The sequence below is a fragment of the Montipora foliosa genome, chromosome 5 (assembly GCF_036669935.1).
Source record: "Montipora foliosa isolate CH-2021 chromosome 5, ASM3666993v2, whole genome shotgun sequence".
Classification (NCBI taxonomy): Eukaryota; Metazoa; Cnidaria; class Anthozoa; order Scleractinia; family Acroporidae; genus Montipora; species Montipora foliosa.
The window spans coordinates 10,850,055-10,859,161 of record NC_090873.1 but is presented as its reverse complement, the minus strand read 5'-3'; the positions used below and the strand labels follow the sequence as shown (position 1 = coordinate 10,859,161).

The following is a 9,107-nucleotide window of genomic DNA, read 5'->3' as shown; positions in this document are numbered from 1 at the left end:
GAAAAGCCCGAATTGTCCCGACAGTTTTGACCAGGATTGTAAGTGACTAAAAAGTGAATAACTTATCCTCATATTATTTTCTGTTTAAATACGCCATTTCTTTTTGATCTATTTTTAAGTACAACGAATGATTTTTCCTTCTTTCAGAATCGCCAGAAAACGGTTATCAATTCGGTGCTACAGAGAAGGCGTTTATTTTCTCGCTACGAAACGCCGAAGGACTGCCGCCCTTCAAAAGCAATGTAAAAAATCCTTCCAAAGCGATACGTAATAATAAATTTTTGGGTCCTACCTTTGGACATAAGGATATAATAATTGATAGGCATCCGGAGAGTGGTTGGGCCACTTTATCCACAAATTTTAGAGACAACTACAATGTCTCAACAGGGGTTCAGAACAGGTTTACTCTTCTTGCGGGAGCTTCAAAATTTAAAGAAGATGAGCTGGAGGTTTTTTTTCTTCTGTGAATTAAAGCGCATGCACAGAAGTACGTAGTTATTTGCTATTAGGGAGCGTAAGCAACGACAACGGCGACGGCAACAAGAACTTCACTAATTTGCATATTTAGTGAGCAAAAGCAATGCCTTCGCACGCTCTGCACGTGCATATTTTCACTTTTGTCCATTTCTTTGCCGTCGTCAGCAAAACAGCAACGAGAAATTACTGAAAATTGAGGTTTTATGAAGAACGTCAGCACTTGATCGGCATGAGAATAAATTTACGCTTCCTCCCCTAAATTAAGTACCGTTTCCACCAGTGTCATTTTTTAAGAACGACCACCCCCTTGTCATATTAAAAAAAGGTTGAAATAGTCACGAAACGATTATAGTGACGCGAATTTATAGTTTTGAGATGACGTTCTCGTTGCTAGTCGCCGTTTTCGTTGTTTAAGCTCCCTATTGTCATGTGATCATCTGAAGCTGTTTTTATGTTAAATTAGACTGCATTCTTCCTGTAACCGCCAGCTTGTCGGCGAACTGTGGGCTGTTTATAAGCAGTCATGTCCACGGATGTCTAGAAGAGACTGGTTGGATCGAACAAGCCATTGTCTTCACTCCCGCGGTGAATCTTGGCCACTCTTGCGCTAAAGTTTCGTATACTCAGTGAAGTTATGGGTAAAAGCGGAACCTCCTTCCATATAAAGAGGCAAAAACTTTGAGAGTGGTTTTACAACATTGCCACATTGCTTTCCTCTCACTTTTGATAGTTTGTTCTGCTTTGCATGAAACAATAGATGCTCGATCCAATCTTTTCGATATCAGCAGCATGGCCAGGAATTCTGAACGCGCGTGCGCAATACATGTAGAGACTTAGAATTTGATTCCTCCTAAAGAGCAACAAAGAAATATATGACATCGAAGAAAGAAAGTTTTTTTCCATCATCTTTTGGTACCAATTGAAAGGCGTTCGGATGTGGAACTAAGAGGCGGCCACCAAAGCTTTACTTAACCCATTAATTCATGTTGATCAAACTGATACTCGTTGCGTTTTTTAACGCTTGGCCAGGAAGATTTTTAGCCTAATGGCTACTACAAACGGTAGACAATCTTCACTATCTCGATGCTTAAAACTATCGTGTGGACTTTATCTCGACCAGTACGTGGAGATCCGGATGTGGAAATGAAAGTTTATGCAAACAATTTCAAATTACCATATCACCACGAATCGTACAAGAAGTGGTCGTTGCGTTTTTCTCGGTAGTTTTTAAAACTTTACACAAGGATAATTGTATGCAATACACAAAGAAAGAATCATACTGACCTTCCATGTAGGCGCGTACCTTCCCTGTATAACATTCGTGATCTGCGTAGCCAAATTAAACTTCACGATCACAATGAATTAAGCTCTTTTATGACCCAGAAATAAGCTCCTATTTGTCCTAAATTTCCAGCCAAATATTCATTGATCCATACATATTCTTACAGACAGGGCAAATTACACCAATCGCGCGGGGAAGGATATCCAATTCGCAGTCCACCTTTTCGGAAAAGAGCTTTGTAAAAACAGCCGCCATTTCGAAAACAAATGTCTGCAGACTACACTGTAGCCCGGAAGAGCTGGTAACTAAGAGGCTTGGTACCTAAGGGTTTTAGGCGGGTGTTTTGTTTTATTTTTTGCACACAATGACACAAATAAGCATAAAAAAATTGTGACAAATGTCAGAGGTTTACCCAGCACGCGACCCGCTGATCGTTCTATGCGATCCTCCGGAAAATTGCTTTAATTACGTCAAAGAACAACGGCAAGGAGGGTCTGAGGTTGTTTTCTGGTTGGGGATAAGGAAAAAGGTTTTAAGGAGGTGGTGCCAATTAAAAAAAGAAACTCCCGGTCTTAAGTATGTTGACATGGTCAATGGGAACATCCCCGGAAATGCATTTAAAATCGACCCTGAAAGCAAGAGAGTCGAAAAACGTTTGACTTATCACTGCTCTCAAGCATCCAGTGCAAAAGCAAATTTGAACAGGAGTGGATCCCTTTCTAAAAGGTTTGAGGATGAAGAAAAAGTTATCAAGGTCTCAATTCTTAAGAGTGATGTCATTTCGGTGGAAAAGTGGGAAGCAAGTCTTAGCATGATGGAAAGAAGACTAAAAGAGGCAAAAGAAGAAATTGGTCAGTGGAGAGAAAAATACCAAAACCTTGAAAAGGAAAAAGAAGAACTATACAATGAAATGCTTGCAGAGGTCACAACTAAATATGTAAATGAACATAACATTGTAGAAAAAATGGAAAAAGAAAACGAAAAGTTGCTGAAAGAGATTGAAAACCTTGAAAAACAATCACTAGGGGAACCTCCCCGCGGAGCTAGAATTCCAGAGTTGAAAACCCGCCAATCCCAAAACAGGAAATTAAAACAATTGAAAACAAGAGCCCAAAAAGCATTACATTTTGTACAGCTATTTGGTTTGGAGCTGGAATGCTTAAAAATGAAGGACCCAGGCAGTAGCAATACTTTCACGGTGGATTTTAACAGCCATAACATGAGTGCCCAAGCAAGAAGTGATCAAAACATAACCCAATATGACAAGTTAAGCAATGACGACAAAGTAACAGTTGAAAGCATTCTTTATTTAATGGACAAATTCGGTGTTGGTGACGAATTTGTTCATGAATTGTCAATGTCTGTGGCAGATTTCCCCATTAAATCCTATCTTATTAAGCAACGAAGAGCCGAGTTGAACAGGCAGGTGAAGATCACTACAACACCAGGACTCGCTCCAGGAGCCCAATACTCTTTTAAATTGTTATTGAAAGAAAGGATCAAAGACATGGTAGGTACCTCACCCAGAAAAAAAATGGTCAGTTACCTCACAAATATTCAAAATGTTATCATAATGCAATGCTACGATGGCCCAGGAGGGTCACAGTCCAGTTTTAATTTTCACAGTCCAATTTTAATTTTCACAGTCCAGTTTTAATTTTGCACAGTCCAGTTTTAATTTTGCACAGTCCAGTTTTAATTTTGTGACTCGTCATCAGCACTCTCACAGGTCACAGGTTACAGGTCATTGTTTACCAATACAGAAAGTATCCTAAACATTCATAAAAGCTAACCTTACGCCTAAAACCTTTTGTTTAGGTCTAATTAGGCATAAGGTTAGCTTTTATGAATGTTTAGGATACTTTCTGTATTGGTAAACAATGACCTGTAACCTGTGACCTGTGAGAGTGCTGGTGACGAGTCACAAAATTAAAACTGGACTGTGAAAAATTAAAACTGGACTGTGACCCTCCTGGGCCATCGTACAATGCAAAAAAGACCACTCCAGTTCTACACTTGGTGCCATAGACTGTCTTAGAATCACCCAGCCTATGAGAGGATCAAGAGCTGGGTGAATAGCAAACAGCTGGGAAAAAATAATACGGGCACAATACAGTTGTATAACACAACCTCAAACTAAAGCTTTTGACACCCAAGGTAGATCTGATTCAATACCACCATATAAGACAGTTAAAATAAAACTTTGAACTACATGTATTTATTAAGACATTTTATCTCCCATAGCCTTGAGAGGTTAGTACTAATTTTTACCAGATAATTACTAATTAGTACAAAAAATTCTTACATGTTTCAAGGCATAAAGCTATGTCAATGATTGTTTCCTTCAAAGTGTGCTAAAAATACCAGAATAAAATGCAAAAAAGTCAGTCCTGATCAATAATTCACCTTCATGTAAAGTACCTTTGAGCTATACATACTGGGTAAAATATATTATTCAAACTAGGTGATTTAAATTGTTTATGTTCTGACAATATGCAGATAAATGATGGAACCTTAAAGAAGGGTGAGAAAGCAAAAGTGAAAGTCAGTGGAGATGGGGCTAGAATGAGCAGGTTGACAAATTTCATCCTTGTCAGTTTCACGATTCTACAGCGAGGAGATACCATTTTGTCATCAAAAGGTTAGTTCAAAACTCAAGTAAAAATGCAATGTTTCAATAATCAAAATACAGCATCATCCCATACACAACAAAACAAGTGACTACCATTATGTAATTGAGTCAATAATATGAATAATTCTGATTTTCACAGGAAATCACACCATAGCAGTGGTGAATGGTCCTGAGTCTAGGCAGACCTTGGAAGAGTGCTTCTCTGAGGTATTCAGGGAAATAAATGAGGTCATCAGCGATGGATGCATCATTGTCGAACAGGAAAAGGTTGATGTGGAATTCTTCCTTGGAGGAGATTACAAGGTCAACATTTTAGTCAAAACACAAATATTGGATAAAATAATAAAGATGAGGTCTTTAGGACTTTTTGTCTGTTGATGCTGATTTGTTGATTTTTTTTTAAACAGTTTCTTTTACTTCTCATGGGCTTAAGTGCAGCAAATTCGACGTATGCCTGCTTGTGGTGTAAAGTGCACAAGAAAAATAGGTAAATTTAAAATTTAATAATTGTGAAATTCTATACTTACAACATTTCCTAGGCTATAAAATTGTAAATGTTTTCATCTTACCACTTTTATCCCTCAATAACTAGAGGTGATATGTCCAAGCCTGACAGTTTTTACAACACACCACCCATGCGCAGAACCACAGATGAGTTGAGGGAATTTGCCAACAAGAAAACTGGAGAGAACTACTGCTGCTGTCACGAGCCTCTCCTTAACATCCCACTAGACCACATCATTCCTGATGAATTGCATCTGATGCTAAGGGTCACAGATATTCTTCTTGAGAACTTGATTGAGGATGCAATGCAGTGGGATGATAAGGAGAGTTCTTTGTCTGGGGGAAAAAAAACCTTGCAGAAAAATCCAGGCACGTAAAAAACCTGGTTAAGTCAATAAACAGCTGTGGTGTGACCTTCCATTTATGGGAGAAAAAAAATGCAGATGGAAAAGGAAGTGGCACTTGGGACTGGACCAGCCTGATGGGTGATGACCGCAAGAAATTGCTCAGAGAACTACCTCTCAAGTTGGTCATCCCTACTGACTGCATCCAACCAGAGACGTGCGAGAAGGTGGCACAACTGTGGAAGGTAAAGATTAATATTTGTCAAAAAAAGGAACAAACCATTTGTAATACAGGAATCTATGTAACTATAATGTTTCCCAATCCCGATAATACAAGAAGCTATCAATACAAAATTTACCACTTGATGTACATCTATTCCAACAGGATTTTGCTGATTTGTACTTTAATTTCATATCTTCGTGGCAGCCATATACCACAGATGAGTACAGGAGAAAGGTAACTTTAAACATCAGTACTATTGGTTAAAATAAAACAAGAACTTCTCCCAGACACAGCCAATACGTTAAACAGACAAAAATAATAATAATAACATGAAATAACCACAGGAGCTGCAATTGAGATCAACTTATTATCACCTCACATCCCACTTTTTAGGTGACAGTGTGGATCACAAAATTCACAGATCTCGGAAACATCAGAATAGGATACAGGAAAGAAAAAGTCACCTGTTACATGCATGCTGCTGCATATCATATCCCACAAATGGTGGAAAAGCACCAAAACATAAAGCAATTCAGTGGCCAAGGTACAAATATAGTTCACTATCATTGTACTTAGTAGTTTGTGCTTTCACCTCTTTTCAGAATTACTCTATGCTTTCCATGTAACTTCACTAGGCATTATTTATGTAATTTGTTCAATGACAGTTACAATGTGTTAAAACTCTCTTTAGGACTCCAATGTGTACATTCCTGTTTGAAGAGTATGGGGTTGTAATCTGCTATTAATAATGAGCACACTTTATATGTAGGTATTATGTTTCCTACTTCTCCTTCACAGGGGTGGAAAAGAATAATGACGATGCAAGGAGAATAATCCAGAGAAAAAGCAACCACTGTGATGACCCTGCTGAGATACTGCGCACAGAGTACCGCCTTGGTGCTTTACAACACAGGGAGAGACAGCATAGAAAGTACACGAAGCGGGCCTCTGAGTACTGGGAAGAGAGGATCAAAACAAAAAGAGGGAAGAAAAGAGGGATCAGCTACCAGAAGGAAACACCAGCCATTCAAGAATCAGTAGCCACATGTAGTTACAAGTCTCCTGGTACTATCACTCAAACAAAAAAGGCTAAAAAAGCTACTGGTAAAAGAAAACAGAAAAACTCTCTGAACAAAAAGAAAAAATAACTGCTGTGTGAAAAGAATGAAACTTGGTCAATTAGATACTTCCAACAATGTCAATCTAGGCAACTTAAAACATCTCTTACCACAACCAACTGCAAGCTCTTCAGATGTTGGTCAACAGAATGTGTAATATTACTGACTGAATAGAACTGTACTTTATTCGATTTAAGTCACACAAGAGAGTTGTCCTGAGAGTATTTAAGCAATGCAAAAATACGTTGCAGCATTGTACAATGTACTGTATGTGTGATATGAATACATGGCTGGTATTAAGTCCATTTGTTGCACAAAATGTATTAATTTAGAAATAAAATAGAGCTTATACACGAGGGAATAGGGTGTCTATACAAATACACATGGCCTTGAACTTACAATCATTTCTCTCCACATAATTACTGCAGTATAGTATTTACTGTTTTAGAAGTACACTGTGCCTGTAACAGGGAAAAATGCCCTGGCACTAAGATTGAAGGCTTCCTTACTCTGATGAGTCCTTGAGGGCAACCTTCGTAAAATTAAAAGATAAATTTTCCTCAAATGCCCGAGGGCATAAAACTGAAGAACCCTGACTTCCCCCATGGTACTTTTTAGGAGACCAAGAGAGAAATATTTTCATTCTAATTGGATAGAAAACCTTAATCCCTTGGCCATGGGAATCTTCCCAGGAGTCCCAACCAGGAGGAAAGTACTGAGGGAGGAAATCAGCCTTCATAAAAAAAAGCCACCCATCCCTTGAAATCCCCTTATTCCCAAACAAAAAACGAAAAACGTCAAATCTAAAGGAAACTTTCACCGCCAATCGACATTTCGACTTCAGATGCCTCTCCACGGCCACCCTAAGTGAATCGACTGCCATTTGAATAACCGCCACATCTGGTCGTGGTCGGCGAAATTGGCGAATACATTCGGGCGTGATGTTTTCTTCAGGCTCCCAAGAAGAATCAAACTTCGAAAATCCCTTCCAAATGACAAGATATTCCACCTAACAATTAAAAAAATAAAGTTAATTATCTAACGCCTCAGCTCTTTATCAACTTCAACTGTTAATCGATCAGGTATTCGTTTGGCAAACAGACTAACAAAACCTGCGAAACACGTGCAAAATTAAGCTGAACAACTCACCGTTCCGTTCCTCTCACGCTTGTCAACAAGTCTCTCCACCTCCCAGAATGGTCCACTGCTCCTTCTTCTTTTAACCGAAAACGGACAAGACTCAAGAAACTCGGTATCTGCTGCAGAAATCTTGTTCAAAATACGGAAAAAACCACTGGCGGGACGATCGCGAGGCGCCATATTGCATCACATTTTTATAAAATTGATTAACCAATCAAATGCAGGAAAGTCGAAGTTCTTAATTGACAAGCTGTCACGTGCACTCGCCTTGTCCGGTTCGGAATTTCTGGCTATGTGGTCTCGACTCACTTCACCTGCGCTTCTTTCTGAAGTGGTTAGAAGTAGCTTTTATTCAGTGCTGACCGAAGGAATCGCCGCTTTGGAGTGAAAATAGGGAGCTTAAGCAACGACAACGGCGACGGCAACGAGAACGTCATCTCAAAATATAAATTCGCGTTATTGTAATCGCTTCGTTACTATTTCAACTTTTTTAATATGACGGGGGTGTGCTAGTTCCTCAAAAATGACGCTCGCAAATTTGTGACGTTCTCGTTGCTGTCGCCGTTGTCGTTGCTTAAGCTCCCTAATAGGTGTACCCTGGGAACAAGAAAATTTTAAGAAACCAACCAATCCTGTTGCTGGTCACCAGTCCTCGCTTTGCGGACTTCTCCCACATATGATTTAGAATTACAAAGTGCTTTCGTAGTTGTGACACATTTCCAATTTGGCACGACTAGGCAACACGAATTGTTCTTAAATGTTTCATTTTAGGGGGAAAAGTCTGTCTTGTATCGTACTTGCCCTTGCAATTCAAATAATATCTTAAAACTTGCTAACAAAAAAGTTAACAGGGCCATAGCCATTATGAAGTAAACCGAAGTATACTTTCCTCAGCTATGTTTTTAAACCGTGGTTCCGTTGTTGTCTGTAAAATGTACTCATCATAAACACCAAAAATATCTATGAAGATAATTTAACCATGGACATTGCCTCAGTCATAATTTTTTTTCTAGCTGTGAGCCTGGTTAACATATTTAGTAAATCTGTAGTTATTCATCTATTTTTTTTTTCTACCGGAGACTCATTAAAGTTAAAATTAGGCAGTACTTCCTCTTTCCTCAACATTATCAGGAGCCCAACCTAACCCTACAACTCCAATGCTATGTCTATGGAACGCCTAGGTCTATGTCATGTCTAGCTATGTAACGGCATTTACACATATCAAGCTACTTTTAGACGAGTTCTTAAAGTCCCTGTGACGCTATTTTTTAAACTGGTTTAACTTTTTTAGAGCACTGCCCATTTTAACATATTTGGATATCTTTCTCTAATTAATTTTACGGAGTATGTATAAGTAAACTAGAGAAATCATTTTAAGATTATTATG

General features: G+C 38.7%; 1 pseudogene; it reads left to right on the top strand.

The window, feature by feature from the left end:
- Positions 1-2,156: 2,156 nt before the first annotated feature.
- On the top strand, positions 2,157-7,079 carry LOC138002129 (uncharacterized; annotated as a pseudogene).
- The last annotated feature ends 2,028 nt before the right edge of the window (positions 7,080-9,107 follow it).